The sequence below is a fragment of the Delphinapterus leucas genome, chromosome 18, assembly GCF_059928025.1.
Source record: "Delphinapterus leucas isolate spDelLeu-1000000601 "Yukka" chromosome 18, BTC_Dleu_Yukka2, whole genome shotgun sequence".
Lineage (NCBI taxonomy): Eukaryota > Metazoa > Chordata > Mammalia > Artiodactyla > Monodontidae > Delphinapterus > Delphinapterus leucas.
The window spans coordinates 70,925,115-70,946,857 of record NC_143146.1 but is presented as its reverse complement, the minus strand read 5'-3'; the positions used below and the strand labels follow the sequence as shown (position 1 = coordinate 70,946,857).

General features: G+C 41.9%; 1 protein-coding gene across 1 annotated transcript in view; it reads left to right on the top strand.

Annotated features, from left to right (window-relative positions):
* FRY (FRY microtubule binding protein) overlaps positions 1-21,743 on the top strand; it is a 426,510-nt gene that overhangs the window by 866 nt on the left and 403,901 nt on the right. The window lies entirely within an intron of this gene.

The following is a 21,743-nucleotide window of genomic DNA, read 5'->3' as shown; positions in this document are numbered from 1 at the left end:
TACCAACTTGAAGATGGGAGAAAGTTTTGACCTTCAAAAAAAGATGGATTAGGTGTGGATGATTTGCTTTACAGAACTTCCTCGAATGCAGAGAAATAAAGTTAGTGTTGAGTTTCACACATGATTGTAGGAACACATCTATCATAAAGTAGCTCAGAGTAGAGGTAGTCATGTGGATGTCCTATAGACTTGAAATGAGCAGATCTCAACGAGTGAATGTTGAATTCTGTTTAATTCTAATCAGTCTGATACCTTTCTGATCACATGTGTGGATTCTCACAGGTACTTTCTTTTTTTGTATAAAAATTTATTTTATTTATTTTTATTTTTGGCTGCATTGGGTCTTAGCTGCTGCGCGTGGGCTTTCTCTAGTTGTGGCGAGTGGGGGCTACTCTTCGTTGCGGTGCGCGGGCTTCTCATTGCGGTGGCTTCTCTTGTCGTGGAGCACGGGCTCTAGGCGCGCAGGCTTCAGTAGTTGTGGCACTCGGGCTCAGTAGTTGTGGCTCGCGGGCTCTAGAGTGCAGGCTCAGTAGTTGTGACACACGGGCTTAGTTGCTCCGCGGCATGTGGGATCTTCCCAGACCAGGGCTCAAACCCGTGTCCCCTGCATTGGCAGGCGGATTCTTAACCATTGCACCACCAGGGAAGCCCAGGGTACTTTATTTCTTATCAAAAATATTCATACCATAAGACAACTTGATAATGCCAGCTTTTGTACCCTGGAGACACCCTTAGCCAAGGACATCAACCCCTTGCTCAGGTCCATGTGATTTATCCCCACACCAGGTCCCATCACTTCTGTGAGAATATTTACATATTAAAGGGAAGGAAACCTCCTTGGTCAATGGTGACACAGTACATCGAGCACATACTACGTGCCAGATATAGTACTAAGTATTTTATATATAACTTTAATTCTCACAGTCACCCTGACGAGTTATTACTACTTCCCCTATTTTAAGGTTTAAAGAGTTTTGCAGTTTCCCCAAGATTACTTGTCAAGTGATAGAGGTGGGGCTTGACCCCAGATGTGTGTGACTCCCTGCCCATGCTCTTTTCCGCTGTCCTGTGCTACCTCCCAGCCCCTCTTGGGAGAGAGTTGCCCATGTTATGATGTAGCAGGAAATCCAGAGATGGCAACATGTACTGCGTCTCCCAGCCTCCTAGATCAGACCCCTTTGTAGAGTATCTCCTCCCTCTGGGAACCCACCACTGTGTGCCTGTGCCCCGCAGGTATTCCCTCCACCCAAGGGTGACATCTGGGACTTCATAGACTCCTGCCCCCACACCCCCAATCCCCAGGATGGAAATCAGATGGAAATCTCCAGACATATAAACTCCTTGCCCTTCCAGATAACTTGGTTCCAGAAGACAGGTAACCAAGCGTTTCCAACACTGGCACTTAAGGAGCAGTCTGTCCCCTCTCAGCCGTTCAAGTCTATTTTAAGTGTGCCCGTATAAGTGCCCCCCACCAGCTGGCAGCAGCATGTCCCCTGCAGCGCTCACACTGGCACACTCATCCTCCTGTACCAACTGTCAGAGAATTCCTGACACAGCCCTGTCTACTTGCAACGAAAGACTGAAACAAGGTCACTGGGGAAGGTGGTGTGAGTCCAGAGAATCCCTGGATTCTCCTCTACTGACCAGAAAGGAAATTCACTGAGGACCCTAGGAGCAGGAAGCAGGCCTTCTCCAGAGTGCAAAATGCCATTTGTGTGGTGTAGCCTGTTGTCAACACTGTTGAAGATAGGTATTCACCATATAGAAACACTTTTACCAGTTATATTGGTGATGGATGTGGCCACACACCTATTTCTGATTTGATTACTCACTTTTACACTGAGGCAGTTGTCACTTGGCTGAAGGGTATGGAAACCTTGTGTCACAGTTGTGACAGTAAGCTTGAAGCTGTGCCTAAAAAAATTTATTATTATAATCTACAACCACTGTTTTATCATTTCTCTTCCCTAGCGGGGTGTGTATGTGTGTGTATTCTCTCCCTTTGTATAGTCTTCAACTCTCTCTGGTTCCAAAATGATGCAGTACTAAGGCTAAAAAGAAAGAAATGCCTTTTTGAGCTGTGGCCATATGCTGCCTGGAGGCATATCCCCGTAGTTGGCATTTTACTCATGTTAATCTAGTGCTAAGCATCGCAAGGTCCCGTGTGCATGCTTTGGGATTTCAAATGGGCTCTCCTGTCTAATTGTTTTACTCCACCCCTGCAGCGTGGTGAGGTTTTAGTTTAGAAGACAGCCCTGGCACCTCCCCTCTGATATCTCTAAATGGCCAAGAACTGGAGCAGCGCTAATTAAAGTTGGGAAAGTAGAACATGAGGTTTACTCATTGTCACTCTTGCACCAGAATGGAAAATGTACCAAAAGCATACGAAACTATACCAAATTATTGACATGGTGCAGTTTGCCTGAAGTTGGGTGCATGCAAATGCCTTACCAACCTAAAAGTGTCCAGTATCAACAAACTTCCACTCTGCATTCTATTCTAGTTTTAAAACTTCTCATTAACTAGCAATCCATCTTTATTTCTGTATTTCATCAGATTGAAAATGTCAGCTGTAAGACATAGCATGATTTTTGTTATACAGGAAGAAAGAGAAAATACTGCCGATTATATTATGACAAGCCACTTTAACAGTGGTCTTCCATGACACTGCATGAATCTGTCACACTAGCATCTCATTGCTTTCAAGATTCCTTCATCTCTTCCATGGGTTTTGGTACCTTTTTCCTGCTGGTACCTTCAGTAGCATTGCTTATGGTATGATAGGCGATCGGCTTGTATGTCTCACTTACAAACTGTAACACAGATTCCTCTTTTGTGTTTTTCTTCAGTCTGGTAAAGCATTTGGATTTTGCTTTGCAAGGTAATGTGGAAATGCCAAACAAAGACAAATGTTTCCTCTAGTAATATAACATTCAGGCCCCACTGCTCTGTTTGTTTGCCTTGGTGCATACACAGTAACATCTTTAAGTGCCAAATCATAGTGTAATCTTTTTGAAAACCACTCAAATGGCAGTTTAACAGAACACGTGCAGTGCTAAGGATGCCCCTAACTTAGTGGAAGTGATGACAAAATGAATAGCGATGACCAAGTTTATGCAAATGCAGGGAAATGACAATTGTGCTGTGACTGCTGCCAAGTTGTCAGCCGTTTTAAGACACCATCAGTATTAAGACACATCCTGATTTCAGAGATATTAAAGTGTGAGGAAAAAATGAACCTTATCAATGAAATATGTTAATCTGTGCCCACTCAGTTTTGTGAACTCTAACCTGCCTGCCACCTTGCATGTATTCATTCATTCATAGAGTCATTCATTTTGTTAAACTCAAAGCTCCAAGAGGGCAAGGACTTCTTCTGTCTTGTTCTCTGCCGTATGCCAACCACTTAGGATAGTCCTGACACGTAGTTAAGCTGCTCAATAAATATCCATAGAACGAGTGAATGAATATCCCCTTTGGAAGACATGGAGACACGTCAGGCAGCTCACTACTCTCCTGCTGGTTAGGAAACGTATTCTTAAAATGAAGACATTGACAGAAATGCCAAACATAGAGAAAGAATACAGGCCAACATTAAGTCCTTTTTTTCTGTTTACAAAGCCCAATACAAAATATTTCCTGCCGTTGCAGAACTAGTTTCTGGTAGAAGAAATTCCAGTGTAGCTTTTATTGATCTTTGACCACTGAAGGAATTTATAACAACTTACATCTTGGTTCTTTTGTATGATCCAAAATCATTGATTGCTTGAATTTTACGCTTCGTTCATTTTCATGTACTTGTCCTGTTATAGATGTAACACGTACCAGGTGACAGGTAAATGCCTTTTCCTTCAGTAGGCTCCTCTGAAACAGAAACTCAGTGCTGGTGACCTTGTCTGGATGTACATCCCCAAGAAAATATATGTCTACTTAAAGGCCGTGCCTTACAGTCTGCTTTTTAACCCCCCAAAGAGGCCGTCTTTATATTTTGACATTTGGCAAAGAAAAAGACAAAAGAAAAAAAAGAAAGGGAAAGAAAAGAGAGAGAGTGAAAGGAAGGAAAAAAGGAAGGGAGAATGAAAAGAGAAAGAAAGAAAGAAAGAGAAAGAAAGAGAGAAAGAAAGAAAGAAAGAAGGAAGGAAGGAAGGAAGGGAAGAAAGAAAGAAAGAAAGGGAAGAAAGAAAGGAAGGAAGGAAGGAAGGAAGGAAGGAAGGAAGAGAAAGAAAGCGGGAGGGAGGGAGGAAGGAAGGAAAGAAGGAAGGAAAGAGAAAACCTTGATGGGCAAGGCAGACGTGCATCTGCCGGTGCCTCTGCTTCCTTATTGCTCCTGGTCAAGCAGAATGCACGTCTAGGCCAGGGCCAGGGAGCTGGATGAAGATGCCAGCAGGAGGGATGGCAGAGAAGTTGATGTAGCAGCAAAAGCTCTGGAGCTGTCCTGAGAACTGAAGTGAACTAGCACTGTCCAAGTCACCCCAGGGTCTATGAACGTAATAGCTGAACCTGCAAAGACACACTCAGATTCCAGTCCAGGGAAATGTGGCACCTTTGAAACACATGTAACAAACCAAGGTCAGTCCTGAGTTCCTAAGATTCATTTAGTCTGCTTGTTCGGGGAGAGGATAAGTGCTGTGAGCAGAGGCTGGTTACCCCTCCTCCGCAAACAGGTGTGGCAGTGTGGCGTGGCAGTGGAGGCTGTGAAGGGACTTGGCACATAGGCCAGAGCTGGCTCTTTCACACAGGAAAAAATAATAATTAATTAAATCTTTTTGGTTACATACTTAAAGAGCTTACATACAATTTTATTAAGTATTGTTAATATAGGCCAGACAAATGACAAAAGACAAAAAAAAAAAGGTTTAACACTTGTTTTTACTCAGCAAAGAAGGTGGAATGAAACAAACAAACAAAAACAAAATAATCTTAACTGCCAATTCTATGATTCTGTGATGCTGTGGGATGTTTTAGCGGTACCCAGGATTTGTTTTAACCAGGTGTGGTGAGACAGGCAGACATGGAAATGACTGTCATAGTGGAAGAATTTTATTATACTCACAGCCTGCTGGAAGCAGGAGTCTTGGTATATCACGCAGTGGGGGCAGAGGGAAGAGGGAAATGTGGACAAGAGTCTTTATTGTGGTTCCACTGGAAGGAACAGGAAAGGCACAGTAAGCAGGTTTGGGATTAGCTAGTTTGAAGAATTTCAGAGGCTCTGCCACAGGGGGGCTGTTCCCAGTAGGCTGATGCCTGGCCCTGAGGAGACAAGGGCAGGTGGAGAGTGGCCCGAGGTGTGAGAGCCAATAAGTAGGCGGTTTGCATATGGAAAGGCTTGCGGGAAGGCAAGTTGATTATCTCTAGGCATTGGCTTACCCTGGGAGGAGCAGTCCCTCCAGGGTTCTCAAGGCCCCAAGATGTCAAAAGATCAGGATACAGAAAATAAAAGGCATGGTTAGTACAAGGGGATTTTTAAAAATAGTCAATTAATGAATTAGGCCCAGGTGCAGCCAAATGTGCGGAAGCGCTTTGCTCAGGATCTGACACGTGGTACTCATCCAGTAAACATTCATTAAATCTGAGTCCTGGTGCCAGATGGTCCGACCATGCTCACGGTCAGTCTCTGCTGGATACCGTGGTCAGGTGTGCTCTGTTCATCTTCAGAAAAAGAAAAAAAATGAGAAACTGTACACTGCGTAGAGGATCCCCAGAGGAAAGATGAACCACCCAGGACGAAGAGGAGGAAAACCACGGAAGTCTCTAAAAACATAAATGAACCCTTAAGCAAATATATCTTCAGCTTTAAGATCTTAAAATCTATCCGATAATTGAATGTTTGGGGTAACTCCTTATCCACTGTGGATGTGGAATGTCAATAAAAGTCAGGAAGCATGAAAGTTACAGGCAATTTTGTAGAAGGTTGTTTCTCAGAGTAAAATCGGAGTTGGGAAGTGAATTGTGCGCTGCAAATGGTGTGCTCAGGGGTAGGCTTCTAAGGGTGAGTCACTCAAAATAGCACGAAACATACTTTTCTTCTCAACCACACGTCAGTATTGATCAGACGAGCGGATGATTTACAGACACGTGAAAGCACGGTACTGGAGAGGGTTACTGGAAGGCAATTAACAGGACGTGTGGGGAAACAAGTCTAGGCATAGAATGTTTAAAACCTCCTGTTTAACAAGTGTCTGCTTTGAGGGCACTGATGAAAGATGGCCACGTGGGCTGGGCCTGGGGTTAGACTCAAGGCATTACTCTTAATGATGGATGGCAGGGGTGCTTGAGGGTGGGCGTGTCTGGACTCCCAGTGAAGTAAAGTAATTGAGTTGTTCCTCTGTTCAGCCTCGTGACTTTTCTTCACGTGGTTGGTTAATGGTTATAACGTCTTCAAAGTCCTATGACTTTTCCTTCAAATCTTGACCATGCACGTTAAGAGACAATAATGAAAACATAAACAGGAGGGCAATCTAATCATCTAAGAGGGGTAATTCCTTCTCCGTGAAAACTCTGCCATCGCCCTCTGCGTACAGGTCCTCCTAGTTTGTGACTTTGCACACATCTCTTTTGTGTTCGTGTAGGAGCTTATCTGTGTTGATGGAAATTGCAGAAATGTTTTCACTGGAACACAGCTGCTCTCCCTTTGTGTTTCCACACTGATGTCATAACTCTTTAATTAAACTAGCAATGGTAGCCTAAACTGGGCAGTGAAAGCATTTCTGCCCGGCTGTGTTGCTCAGGATGGTCTTTGGATTTATCCACACCAGTGACGCATTATCTCTTAACCTCACGTATATTTTATAATCCAGGCTTTTATGGCCTTTTCACCTCTGATTTCCTACATGAATTAGGCCCATGTAAAAATGGAGTATTCAGTCAAATGAGATAATATGCAGAAACATTTGAATTGTCCAAGAAATGTAACGAACAATTACATCAACCTGTATCTTGCTTTCAGGTATTTCTCACTCATCAGTGAGTCCTTTGCTTCCTGGAGCTCTTTCTCTGTGTTGATACTTATAAGTGAAATCATGGGAGGGTGAGGGGAGGGCGGCAGCCTTCCTGGAGCTGTTCTAGGTATTTGCATTCTATTTTAACTTTAAACTTTATGAATTTGAATTGCTCTCTTTTGGGGGTGGAGTGGAAAGAGGCATACCGCTGCTTATCTCTTCAGCCCTGGAGCCTAGAAAACTGCCTGCAAATGGCAGGGGCTTAATAACTACCTGCTGAATTTAAAAATATCCTTTGACTGGTTGACACAGGAATTCCCGTCCTTCTTTGGCTCAAAGATTGATGAATAAAAGCCTCACCAAATACCTTATAATTTGATAGTTGAATCATCTGGAATAAGGAATCAAGAACATCAAAACTGAAATTTTAACAAATGGAAGACATGACGATAACCTTGTCTTAAATTTAAAAATCTATTACAAATGATCATTATTAAAATTCTCTGATGTTGGATTGAAAACTAGGCAGATTAAAAATAATAGTATAGAGATTACAGATTTTGATTTAGATTAGTGAACTTAATTTAACACATACAAATAAGCAATGCAGCTTTTGAAGAAAGGATCAATTACTTAATCAAGCTTGCTAGAACAATAGAATAACAGTTTGAAGAGAGAACAGTAAGAAAAAGAATAACTTATATTTTGGTCATAACCAAATATTGCGATAAATTTCCTATAAGCCATAGTGTTACATGTTGGAGAAAAAAAAAGAAATACCATAATGATGGATACATGTCATTATAAATTTGTCCAAACCCACAGAATTTACAACACCATGAGTGAACCGTAATGTAAACAATGGACTTTGGGTGATGATGATGTGTCAATGTAGGTTCATCAGTTGTAACAAATGTTCCACCTGGTGGAGGATGTTGATAATGACGGAAGCTGTGCGCGTGTGGGGCAGCGGGTATATGGGACATTTCTGTACCTTCCCCTCAATTTTGCTGTGAACCTAAAATTGCTGTAAAAAATAAAGTCTTAATGAAAAAGAAAAAGAGGGGAAGGAAGGGAGGGAGTGAGGGAGGGAGGGAAAGAAAACAAGGTAATGTTTTTATCCTAAGTCTGAAGTCAGTGAAGATTTTTCTGAATATTCTTGTCATCTTACAAAAGAAGATGCATTGGAATACAGAAAACTGATCATCATTTCAATAATGAAATATAATAAGACCATTCTAAAAGGCAGAATGGCAGAATGAGAAAGTACGTAGCTAATGAAAACTTATCTAAAATACATAAGGGGTTGATATGAATATGGAATGTGTGGCATGATCTCATATTCCAGGGGTTGAGGAGAGGAGCAGACATTTTGGACATTGATGTACAAATGTTAGATCATCACATGATAGGCCCAGAGCATGAAACACACACATTGATTACCACCATTTAAAGGTGTAGTCAGTCTGTGCTTTGACAAAGATCAAAAGTAATTTGGGAAGTTGGAATTCTATATCCACTGACTGCTTGTTCATTTGTTGCACTAATAAACCAAAAATAACAGTCACCATCCTTGAAACACCACTGGAGAAGATAAATCATAGGGGCTTTATTCAGAAACCACTTGAGACAGAATTACATATCAGAATTTTCTTCTCTTGTTTTTCCAGATGATAGAAACAAATTTGACAAACAACTGCAGTTTGGACACTTGGAGATACTAGTAGCACATTAGACAGTGTCTCTATCTTAGTTGTTTCTCTTAAAAACACACTTACCTGAAACAGTAGTTCAGGTTGTGAAACCTGGTCTCAATCCTCATAAAATGTTCACTTCAGCGTTGTTTTCCTTATTTCTCTGGGAAGTGGAGGTGGAAACTCTGTCTCTATGAGTGTTGCATGTGGCTGGAGAATGACCTTTTGGACCATCGAAAGGATCAAAATAGAGGTTGGGAGGCCCCTGGAGCTGTGGCTACATTATAACCGGTGTGTTTGGGGGATGGAAAGAGCTTTGACTCAGACTGACCTGGGCTTGCCATCCCCTTGTCATGGAATGAGAAGTGCATCAGTGCCAGTTGAAGGTGGCTCTGTGGCTTGTACGGAGCTAAAGGCTCTCCGTCCTCTCCTTATGCCATTTAATCCCCATACAGCCCCCGGGGCAGTTGACCCTGTTACTATCTCTATTTTACAGATGGGGAAACTGAACAACAAAGAGGTTAGGTATTTTGCCCTGTGTCACCCTGATAGCAAGTGAAGAAGCTGAGAGAAGAACCCAGAGTGTCTGACCCCAGAATTATGCATTTAAGCACCGACATTATGCTCTCATGGGGTGTGCTGAACATCCCTCAAATTTAGCTTCCTCCTCTGTAAGATGGGGCCGTTCATTTCTACTGGGCAGGCTTGTTGTGGGTTTGCAAGAGAATATGTATGTATAAAGCATCAGGCACCCTAATGGCCTGATCAGAGTGGTTGGTTGCCTGTTGTTACTGCTGACTTTGTTGCTGTGGAAAATGGCTGAATAACAGTCTCATCAAAGTCCCAGGTATTTTCTTTGTCTCTCAGATTTAGCCCAGTCACGCCCATTGCCATGGCAACCACTCTATCCTAGCCATTCACCATTGCACATCTACAGTAGCTTCTTTACTGACCTCGGTTAAGTCCGGTCTAGAAGCCTCTCTTCTCCACCGGGACTGATCTTGTCTTCCTTACACAGAGTGACTGGATGAGCAGGAAGCAGAAGTGGAAGAGGAAGCACTTTAAAAGGGAGGGGGCAGAGCGGCACTATTCCCTGTGGGAACCTCCACCCCCTCAGCAAAACACTAGAATTAAATCCACCAAAAGTAAAACAGGAGGAAAGTTTTCACTCAACACTCTGGTGCCCCAAACTGGGGAATTATCATCTTGATTTGCTATCCTTTGAGCCCTGGATCAGTTATCTTCTCAAGTGAGAAGAAAACTTCTGCTGCTTCCCACACATCCAGTCACTCTGTGTAAGGAAGAAAAGATCGGTCCTGGGGGAGAAGAGAGTGTTCTAGACATGAGGAATGGGGTAGCCAAAAATTGCTTGCCACTAGTACCTCTAGTGTACTCCTGAAGCCATAACTATATAGAAAGAGTACATTTAATTACGAGTTCCATGACCTTAAACATTCTTGTAAATATATTGTAGCCAGTGAAACCTATATTGTATTCCTCCAGACCTTTCCTTAAGGAGATCCTGGGGCATCCATAGAAGTTTTTAGAAGTCAGTTGTGAAATTACTTTTTTATTCTCACGGGTTCAATACCATGGGTACATGATACCTCATTAATACATTTTAATGTGTTTAAAATACATTAAATACATTTTAATATTAATGTGTGTTAAAATATGTTTTATTAGGCAAGTAATATATGTTCAACGTGGAAGATTTTAAAGATTTAATTAAGCAAATAGGAGAAAATAAAAACCGTCCATAATATCGCACCTCCAAAATAGAATCAGTTTGCATTTTTGCATGTTTCCTCCCAGATTTCTTTTTTTCATGTATAGATATATTGTATACAAGATGGAATCATTTAATATACTGTTTTATAAGCTGCTTTTTCACATAGCACAATTTATCCCGAATATCTCTCCATGGCAGTAAACCATTACATAGATTTTTAGACAAAAAGTCATCAGACCTTGGTCCTTGTGTTTCGAGACACTAGAGAAGCCTCCACTTAGCCCCAAGGCTGAGGACTTTGTCCATCTCTATACAAAACACACTCTCTGCCTTGTGGAGTTTTTAAGTCCCCAAGCGGTTTCTCTTGCAAAGCGGGAGGAGAGGTCTGCATCTGGACTCCTATCTCTGCCCGGTACTCTTGTCATCATGAGCCTCCTACTGTTTATCTACTGAGAGGTCTCAGTGTCATCCTGGTGGCTCTGACACAGAACTGCAAATGAGCTTTTTCTGCCTTGCATCTTCTGATGGATAAACGTCAGGAGACACACAACACTGCCAACTGGCCTCTTAAAACCAAGACCATCTGCCGTTCAGAATGCTGACATCCTCCCCATCTTATAATTTCCATTTCTATAGCTGGCTCGCAATTGCTGCTTCCCCTGGGAGCCAAGATCCAAAGATAATTAAAACCCACAGATAAGAACCAAACTTCATGATAGTTTAAATCTCCTTCTCGTCCATCTTTCGACTAGAGCTGCTCACAAATGGACTGATTTGAGTTTCTCCTCCTTTTATTTCCCCTGATTAGCCCCTGATTCAGAGCCTAATGAGCAATGGGGTAGCCAAAATTTGGTTGCCAGACAGACAAGCAACCAGCCTGTCTTTATGATCCTGCAGTTTGAGCGTATCAGTCTCTGAAACCTCCCATGACTTCACTGTGAAGAGTACTAAGCAAGATATTTCATACCAGTAGAATCAGACACTTACTATGCCTTCGTGGTTCTTTATCCAGACGTTTTACCCAGGAACATATAAATTGCCTTTTGCTACCTAGATTTTCCAAAAGCCTATCAGAGCTCTTCAAATAAGTTCTAAGTAATTGATATTCCTTTTTTTTTAACACTATCTTGATCTCCTCTTTCCTCAGTCTGCCATCTTGCCTCCACCCTCCTGCAAAAAAAAAAAAATCTCTATATACACACACACACATCTGTGTGTATTTATATGTATATTTATATACAGACATAATACACATTTTAAAAAATGATTCAGAGTCACCATTCTCTAGCCGCAGATATTTTTATTCTTTTACCTTCTCCACCGAGGAACACGGAGCCTCGAAATCACTGGGCACCCAGTGCGCCCCTGTGCATGTGGCATCCTTTCCTCCCTGGCCAGCGCAGGCAGCTGCTTCAACCGTCTGGTCCTCTCTCCCCCAACTTCAAGCCTCCTTTCAGCACTGTCAGATCTCTTCTCCCCCTTCTTTCCTTCTGGACAATGCCCTGACATTTTTGTCCTCTCAGGGAGGACGTATGATGTATCTGCAAGAACAAACTTTGAGACCACGGTATTTTCTGCCACCATCACAGCTGTTAAAGTTTCCTGAAGCAGCACTGCCTCTTTAACAGATTTTTGGGTTTTGGTCTTTGTTTTTTCTTAAAGGAAGCCATTCCATGCTTTGGCTCTCATGGCACTCCCGCGGCTCGTTGGTTGTAACTGGAAGAAAGGGTTACGGCCTTCTGGTTACGTCACAGATGCCGAGAAGGGCCATTTTGATTGAGGCACAGCCCAGCACTTAGTTCTGAGATTTCTCCCCATCTTGTTGTATAAGTGGCTTATTCCTCGGCAGTCGTAGTGATTCAGGCCCTGTGGGACCACTCCAGCCTATTTGAATAAGCTGTCGATAACATTAAAAGCCTTCCCAGACACTGACGTTTACCAGCACTTACAGGCCAGTGCAAATGGGATGAGTGGCTTTTGGATGTTTTCGGTTTCTCCTCGGTGTTTGTTAAACTGTTAAGGTATTTATCAGAAATGGCCATTGGACACAAACACATTCTAGTATGTGCTTTTAATTGTAATTTTGCTGAAACCGTTGGACTCGATTTCTTGTTGGATCATGTCCTTAGCCCCGGAAAGGAATCCTGGAAGTGTTGAAAAGAAATTCTGTGTGAATTACCCCTATTTAGTAGAAGACCAGTCAGAGCTGGCACAGCCTCCTAAGCTTTCAGCCAAAACTGAGTGTGAGGAATGCCAATTAGGAGACGGGGAGAGGGGCCCAGATCTGTGCCCCCCTCCGCACCGCTCCCCTCCTATCCCACCCGACACAGCGCCCCAGGCTCACCGACCAGCGAGGTGCCAAGCCAGCTGGACCCCAGACTAGAAAACAAGGAACACGATTCAAAGCTATCAAGGGACCTGGGGAGATGGCCATGGCAGGATTGATTTCATTTGCATCCTGGGTGAGATTCAGGACGTTGATGACTTCTCCCTAGAAATTTGTGTTTCACACAAATCGTGAATTATGTAGGTATTCTTTCCTTTTATTATTATTATTATTATTTTGGAGTCCATAGCTTTGATCAAGTTCTTAGATCTTAGAGGAACCCATGGCTAAAAAGTGTTTAAGAACCATGGTTCTAATTTTCCTCTCCAGTTTAAAATAGCCTCCCCCTTGCTGACTCTAAGCTTTATTCAAGTTGTCCTAAAAGGGAAGAAGTTTGAGGTGTTCTAAACCTCCAAGTTCAAAGTTTGAGGTGTTCTAAACCTCCAAGTTTGGCTACTGGGGTTAGGGGGCCTTTTAAACCCAAACCCTCACCTTCCTGAGCACCCAGGGAGTCCAAGAAATCACAGAACCAGAGGGAGGCTGCTCAGAATCAGAGAGAGGCTTAACAGTGTGTGTGTGGGAGGTGATACTGTCCACTCCCAACGTGGTCTGAGGGCTGTGGGAAGATGCTGGACTGCGTAGCAGAACTGGGCAAAGTGGCTACCAGTTTGGCTCTGTGAACGAACCTTTATTATTTTGGCTCAAGTGGGCATAAATTCCCACAACTTTGGCTATAGCCCCAAACGGCTGGAAGTCCAAATACACCTGCAGTATTCTAAATTCTAAAATACACCCTACTAAGAGTAATTTAAAAGTATATGGGGGGCTTCCCTGGTGGCACAGTGATTAAGAATCCTCCTGCCAATGCAGGGGACACGGGTTCGATCCCTGGTCTGGGAAGATCCCACATGCCACGGAGCAACTAAGCCTGCGAGCCACAGCTACTGAGCCTGCGCACTGCTACTACTGAAGCCCACGCGCCTAGAGCCTGTGCTCCGCAACAAGAGAAGCCACTGCAATGAGAAGCCTGCGCACGGCAACGAAGAGTAGCCCCAGCTCATTGCAACTACAGAAAGCCCGCGCGTAGCAACGGAGACCCAACACAGCCAAGAATAAATAAATAAATTTTTAATAAATAAATAAATAAATAAAAGTATATGATCTTTTGGCTCATAAGTATAGTGAGAATTGATTATAGTTATTTTGTTTTCCACTAGGGATATAACTTCCTCATGAGTATTGCTATTGGTCAATATGGAAAGAATGGGTGCTTGAATGACGTATATAAATTAAACAGTCTCCTTTTTATGAATGACTGATCTGGGACTTCCCTGGTGGTCCAGTGGTTAGGACTTCACCTTCCAATGCAGGGGCTGGAGGACCTTCCTGGTCCAGGAGCTAGGGTCCCATATGCCTTGTGGCTAAAAAACCAAGACAAAACAGAAGCAATATTGTAACAAATTCAATAAAGACTAAAAATGGCCCACATCAAAAAAATCTTTAAAAAAAAAAAGAATGATCTGAAATGACACAAATAAGAATGAAATCAAGTCATAATCAAGTCCTTTTCATATGCAATTAGGTTTTGAGAGTTTAAGGACCGTCCTTTATTGTCACACACTGTGATGAATTGACCAAATATACATACAGGAAAAAGAAATAAAGCTATGAAATTTTTATTTTTAAAAGTTTTCAGGCTTCCCTGGTGGCACAGTGGTTAAGAATCCACCTGCCAATGCAGGGGACACAGGTTCAATCCCTGGTCCGGGAAGATCCCTCATGTCGCAGAGCAACTAAGCCTGCGTGCCACAACTACTGAGCCCACACCACAACTACTGAAGCCCACGCACCTAGAGCCCATGCTCTGCAACAAGAGAAGCCACTGCAATGAGAAGTCCACGCACCACAATGAAGAGTAGCCCCCGCTCTCCGCAGCTAGAGAAAGCCCGTGCACAGCAATGAAGACCCAATGCAGCCAAAAAGAAAAAAAAAAAAAGTTTTCTATTAATGTCTTCATATCAACATTATTATCAGTATTGTAGACAAGGCTCAACCTTATTTTATTTTATTTTATTTTTTATTTTTTTCTGGTACGCGGGCCTCTCACTGTTGTGGCCTCTCCCGTTGCAGAGCACAGGCTCCGGACGCGCAGGCTCAGCGGCCATGGCTCACGGGCCCAGCCGCTCCGCGGCACGTGGGATCCTCCCGGACCGGGGCACGAACCCGTGTCCCCCGCATCGGCAGGCGGACTCTCAACCACTGCGCCACCAGGGAAGCCCTCAACCTTATTTTAAAGGGGAGATTCTAAGTAACTTTTATTTTGCACTATCTGATTGGCTAAATTCCCTCCTGCTAATCTTTTTTTTTTTTTTAAGATTTAGTTTTATTTTATTTTTGACTGTGTTGGGTCTTCGTTGCTGTGTGCGGGCTTTCCTAGCTGTGGCGAGCAGGGGCTACTCCATTGCGGTGCAAGGGCTTCTCATTGCGGTGGCTTCTCTTGTAGCAGAGCACGGGATCTAGGTGCACGGGCTCAGTAGTTGTGGCTTATGGCTCAGTAGTTGTGGCTCGTGGGCTCTAGAGGTCAGGCTCAGTAGTTGTGGTGCATGGGTTTAGTTGGTCTGCAGTATGTAGGATCTTCCTGGACCAGGGTTCGAACCCGTGTCCCCTGCATTGGCAGGTGGATTCTCAACCACTGCGCCACCAGGGAAGTCCCAGGCTTGACAACATTTAGTTCAGGGGAATGATGCTTATTGGTTTTAATTAGTCTCAAAATGGATTTGGGTTAAAGAATAGCTTCTAATTCATTATTGTAACATTGGTAAAATTATAAAATATATCTTGCAATTTAAAACTTTTGAGCTCTTTAGAAGCTGCAAGTGTAAAGCCCCTTATCCAGCTTCATCTGAAGTCAGTCTACCAACTGTACCTTGACCCAAAGTTTTGGCTTAATTTATGTTGTACATGTTGTAGTGTAAATAACATGAATGATAAAATAATGCAAATAATAAGGACCTAAGGGAAAATAAAATGGGAGTTTTGAAGAGCTCACATCACTATGTGTGTCAGTGTAACTTTTTAGTAAGTACAGAGAGATTTAAATATATTTAGAGTTGTGTTTCTCCCATATTTAAGTTATTGGCCACGCGCTAAATGGCTTGATGAATTGGTTTCTGTGTATATATCCCTACAAAAAGAATCTTTTCTAGTACATGCTTAACAATCAAAAAGAGTAATTTTTACTTATTTTCAATTAATTCTTTCGTGGAATGGAGACAGTATCTCCGTATTTCATATACCTCTTCCAATATATATTTATTTCACGATGCTTTTTTCAGCATTGCAAGTGGACACCTTTAGACCGTAGATGTACATATCTACAGTTTGCTTGCTTTGAACTTCTGTATAGTTGTTCTGGCAGGGGATGTAAATAGCATAATTAGATGCTGTGTAATTAGATGGAAACATATTTCAGTTAGATAGAAAAATCTGGTTACCACAGCAGCTTCTCCTTTTGTCCTAGAGCAGCATTTAATTTTCTTTTCCCTTTTCAGTTCCCAACTAGAGTTGTTTACAGTTTTTTTTTCTTCACAAATGCCGGTCACCTGGAGATACGGCAGTTGATCAACAAAACTGATTACTGTGCAGGTGTAAACCACATAGTTTAGGTCCCCAAACCATGCTGGACCAGAAGTATTTCGTTTTCTCCACTAATGAACTTCACAGGATAGTTCTAAACCGTCCCTTTACATCTTAGGTTTGAAAATCAGAGCCTCATCGTAATGCCATTTAGCTGGTCCAGATGGGAGCCTGTGTAATCTAGGTAAGCTACGGAGATGAAGTGAAAACTCAATAGGTCAGAGAAAGAACATGAGTTATGCGACCGCCCCAGCATCATCATTATTGGTCAGGGAAAGGCACTTAGGCACCTGAGTTCGCTTTATCTGCTCTACTGATGGGGGATGATAATTTCATCGCATATGACTTTTGATGAGAATGCCTTAGTGAGATCGGCAGCGAGGGGGAGATGAATCTCAGAGAATGATTTTGGAGTGTGTGTATGTATGTTTAAGTAGCATCCTAGTGATTCTGAAAATCACCTAAGGAAGATGTAAGCAGCTAGACCATACTGGCTTATCAACATCGGGCCATGTTTCTGCATTTCTAATTTGATTACTTGGAAACTAGTATCATTAAACTAAAAGACATTGCGCTGTATGTCTTGAGAGAGAGAGAGAGAAAAAAAAAAAGACAGATTAATGATACTTCAGGAAATGCTCTGACTCTACCCAGGAAATGAACTCTTCTCACTAATTTTGCATTCCAGCCTAAAACAGCCCTGTCCATGCTCTATAATTAGAAATATAATAAATAGTCAGATCGAGGCACTAGGCAAAATGTCAGATTTATTTTCTTCACTCCCACATGTACTATATTTGTTTGGTTTATTGTCTTCTTGGTCAAGGAAGAAATTTTATTTACATATTAGTGTCAGAAAATATAAAAGTAAGTGATTCACCAAATTTACCGTTTGGGGTATACTCTATTTTTATATAATACTAATTAACCATGTTTTGAAACATAAGGTGCAGGAAAGGCTTCCCTGTAGTATTTATATTGTAACTTTTCAGCCCACAGAAGTGTGCTGCATTTTGAACCCATATGACCAGTAAATACCTCTATCCTAAATGTCTGGAAGGAAGGTGCCCAGTGTGATTTTCTGTGCACGAAAATGTGTCTCAAGACACCAACATGAGGATTACAGGGCTTTAGAGTGCTGTAAAGTTAGTTTTCTGTTTAGACCTACATCATGTCGTAAGGTATTTAGAAATTAACTGGTGCAAAATAATATACCGTTTACTAGAAATAATTTTAAAGGCCCATAGCCTTATAATCCCTTCTAGATAATCTTTATTAGGTATGTTCCCACAAGCATACTGTGGCCTGGTGCATGAGTTTGATATTACAGTGTTGCAGACAACCGCTTTCTCAGACTTTACAATGGATCAAAGACAATCTTTATGCTGATAGGTAATTCTGGAAGAGTGTCGGTTTCCCTGGATCTCAAGGGCCTCACTCTCAGAACCTGCTCCCATCCTAGACTCCACTCACCTCCCCACTAGCACCCACCAGGTAGGCCCGGAAATTGTATGATTAGACCAGAGATGTAAGGTGGGTGCTGCTTGTTGCTTGAGGGAGGTGGAGGTGATACAAGAAAATTGCAAGACCACGGAATAGAGGAGATGAACATAAGAGAAACAAGGAACCAACTAAACTATGGAAAATTGAGTACTCAATTGTGTGAAGTTCAAAGTTGTTTTCTTAGAGAACCAATCAAGAGGAAATAGGGTTAACCCTCAAGTAGGGTTGATTTGTTAGACATAAGGAAGGCCAAGCTTCCCTGGTGGGTTTGATATGACGTAGGACCAGAGCTTGGTACCTTTTAGTAATGACTCATGGTTTTAAGGGCTGCAGCGTATGGGTTGACATCCCTGAGCACCCTCATCATATACTTGACCCTGTGGCAATTTAGAAAAGGCTGTTTGGCATCAGTGGAGAAGCTGTACTTCATCTGAGGTGAAGATGAGGCACCTATATATATAATGCGTGACCTCTTGACAAAAAACTACATGATAAGCAAAAAGTTTGGTCTGTAATCTCCTAGGGGTGTTATGGGGAAGGGAGAGAGAGAAACTAGCTCATTTGCATGTCGTCCTGCCCAGAAAAACTTTTGCTGATTGAAGCTCTATTTTTTTTTTTTTTTAAACTATGGGTAGAGCACTTAACATGAGAGCTACCCTTTTAACAAAAGTTTAAGTGTACAGCCCAGTATTGTTGACTATAGGTACAGGGTTATACAGAAGATCTCTAGAACTTATTTATCTTTCTTAACTGAACCTTTATGTCAGTTGACTAGTAACTTCCCATTTCTTCCACCTCCAGCTCCTGGCAACCACCATTCCACTCTTTGATTCTAGCAATTTGACTATTTTAGATATCTCATGTATGTGTAATCATGCAGTATTTATTCTTCTGTGATTGGCTTATTTCATTTAACATGATGTCCTCAAGGTTCAACCATGTTGTCACATATTGCAGAATTCCTTTCTTTCTTTGAAGGTTAATAGTATTCCACTGTCTGTATCTACTGCATTTTCTTTATTCATTTATCTGTCAAGGGACACTTAGGTTGTTTCCACATTTGGCTATTGTGAGTAGTGATGCAACGAACAAGGGAGTGCTAATATCTCTTCAAGATTCTGATTTCAATTATTTTGGATAAATACCCAGAAATGGGATTGCTGGATCATATGGTAGTTTTACGTTTAAGTTTTTGAGAAAGCTCCATACTGTTCTCCATAGCAGTTGTACCATTTTACATTCCTACCAACAGAATGCAAGGGTTCCAATTTCTCCACATTCTTGCCAACACTTGTTGTCTCTTGTTTTGTTTTGTTTTTAATATAATAACCATCCTGACAGGCGTAAAGTGATGTCTCACTGTGGTTTTGATCTGCATTTCCCTGATGATTAGTGACATTGAACATTTTTCATATATCTCTTGGCCATCAGTATGTCTTCTTTGGAAAAATGCCTGTTTAAGTCTTTAGCCCATTTTTAAAGAGTTGTAGGAGTTCCTAATATATTTTGAAGATGAACTCCTTGTCAGATGTATGGTTTGAAAATATTTTCTCCCATTCCATAAGTTGCCCTTCTATTCTGTTGATTGTTTCCTTTGCTGTGAAGAAGATTTTCGGTTTGATCTTAGGGGAAAAGCTTTCAATTTTTCACCATTAAGTATAATGTTTCCTGTGGGCTTTTCATAATTAGTCTTTATTATGTTGAAGTACTTTCCTTCTATTTCTAGTTTGTTTAGAATTTTTATCATGAAAAGCTGTTAGATTTTGTCAGAGGCTTTTTCTGTATTTATTGAGATGATCTATGATTTTTATTCTTTATTCTGGTAATATGGTATCTCACATTAATTGATTTTCATGTACTGCAACATCCTTCCATCCTAAGGATAAATCTCACTTGGTTGTGGTGTACAATCCTTCTGATGTGCTGTTGCCTTCAGTTTGCTAGTATTTTGATGAGGAACTTTGCATCTATATTCATCAGAGATATTGGCTATAGTTTTCTTTTCTTGTGGTGTCTTTATCTGGTTTTGGTATCGCGTTAATGCTGGCCTCATGAAATGTTTGGAAGTGTTCGCTCCTCTTCCATTTTTTGAAAGAGTTTGAGAAGGATTGGCACTAATTCTTCTTAATTGTTTGGTGTGATTCACCATGAAGCCATGTGTTTCTCTGGTTTTCTCTTTTGGGAGATTTTGATTACTGATTCAATTGCTATACTAATTATAGGTCTGTTCAGACTTTCTATTTCTTCATAATTTAGTCTTGGTAGGCTGTATGTTTCTAGGAATTTATCCATTTCTTCTAGGTTATCCAGTTTGTTGGTGTATAGTTGTTCATAGTGGTCTCTTACGATCCTTTTTATTTCTGTAGTGTCAGTTGTAATGACTCCTCTTTCATTTCTGATTTTATCTGAGTCTTCTTTTTATCTTAGTCTAACTAGGTATTTGTCTATTTTGCTTATCTTTGAAAAAACTAACTGGAAAATTCACAAGTATGTGGAAATTAAACAGCATGCTCTTGAACAACCATTAGGTCAAACAAGAAATCAAAAAAGACATTAGAAGATACCTCAAGGACTTCCCTGGTGGCACAGTGGTTAAGAATCCATCTGCCAATGCAAGGTACATGGGTTCGAGCCCTGGTCCAGGAAGATCCCACATGCCGTGGAGCAACTAAGCCTGTGCACCACAACTACTGAGCCTCCACTCTGGAGCCTGCAAGCCACAACTACTGAGCCCACGTGCCCCGACTACTGAAGCCTGTGTGCTCTAGGGCCCGTGCTCCACAACAAGAGAAGCCACTGTGATGAGAAGCCCGCTCGCCGCAACTGGAGAAAGCCCACGCACAGCAATGAAGACCCAAAAAACAGCCAAAATTTAATTAATTAATATTTTTTTTAAAAAAAGATGTTACCTCAAGACAAATGAAAATGAAAACGAAAATTACCGAAACTTATGGGTTGCAGCAAAAATAGAAGAGGGAAGTCCATTGCAATAAATGTTTACATTTTAAAAAGGAGAAAGATCTCAAATAATCTAACTTTACACCTCAAGGAGCTAGAAAAAGAACAAATTAAGCCCAAATTTAGCAGAAGGAAGGAAATAAATATTAGAGAAGAAATAAATGAGATAGAAAACAGAAAAACAATAGGAAAATGTCAAAACTAAGAGTTGGCTTTTGTTTTGTTTTGTTTTTTTGTTTTTTTTCGGTACGCGGGCCTCTCACTGTTGTGGCCTCTCCCGTTGCGGAGCACAGGCTCCGGAAGCGCAGGCTCAGTGGCCATGGCTCACGGGCCCAGCTGCTCCGCGGCATGTGGGATCTTCCCGGACCGGGGCACGAACCCGTGTCCCCCGCATCGGCAGGCGGACTCTCAACCACTGCGCCACCAGGGAAGCCCAAGTTGGCTTTTTTTATTGTAACTTTTCTTAACTCTAAAATTAAGAAAATAAGTGTGCCTGCAGTAGCCAGTGTAATTGAAGCAGGTATCTATATCCACGTGATCTGGGGCAGAATGCTTTACCATGCCTCTTAGTTTAGGAATGTAGAAAATGTTCACTGTGAAAACTCTCTAAGAGGTATTTGAAGTTACTGATGGGCTGTGCTGTCAGTGACTGCCAGGAGAAAGCAGTGCATCATCCCTCTGTATCAAACCTTTTGGACCATTTGCTATAGAATCATCTTGGTCAGCTCATGTCCGCAGCGGGCTCCCAGACTCACCTACAGTTACTTAGTGTTCACTCGTTCTTTGCCAGGGTGCACCATGAAATGATGCTGGGAGTCTGGCTCCTTGTTTGATTCACTCTTTTTCCTTGTCTAAAGCACTTTCCAGTGGGGACAATAACCTCATACACTGAGCTCAGTGTAAACAGGAAATCTGGCAGCAATAACTGGACCAAGGGCTAACTTTGCAAAGCCAAG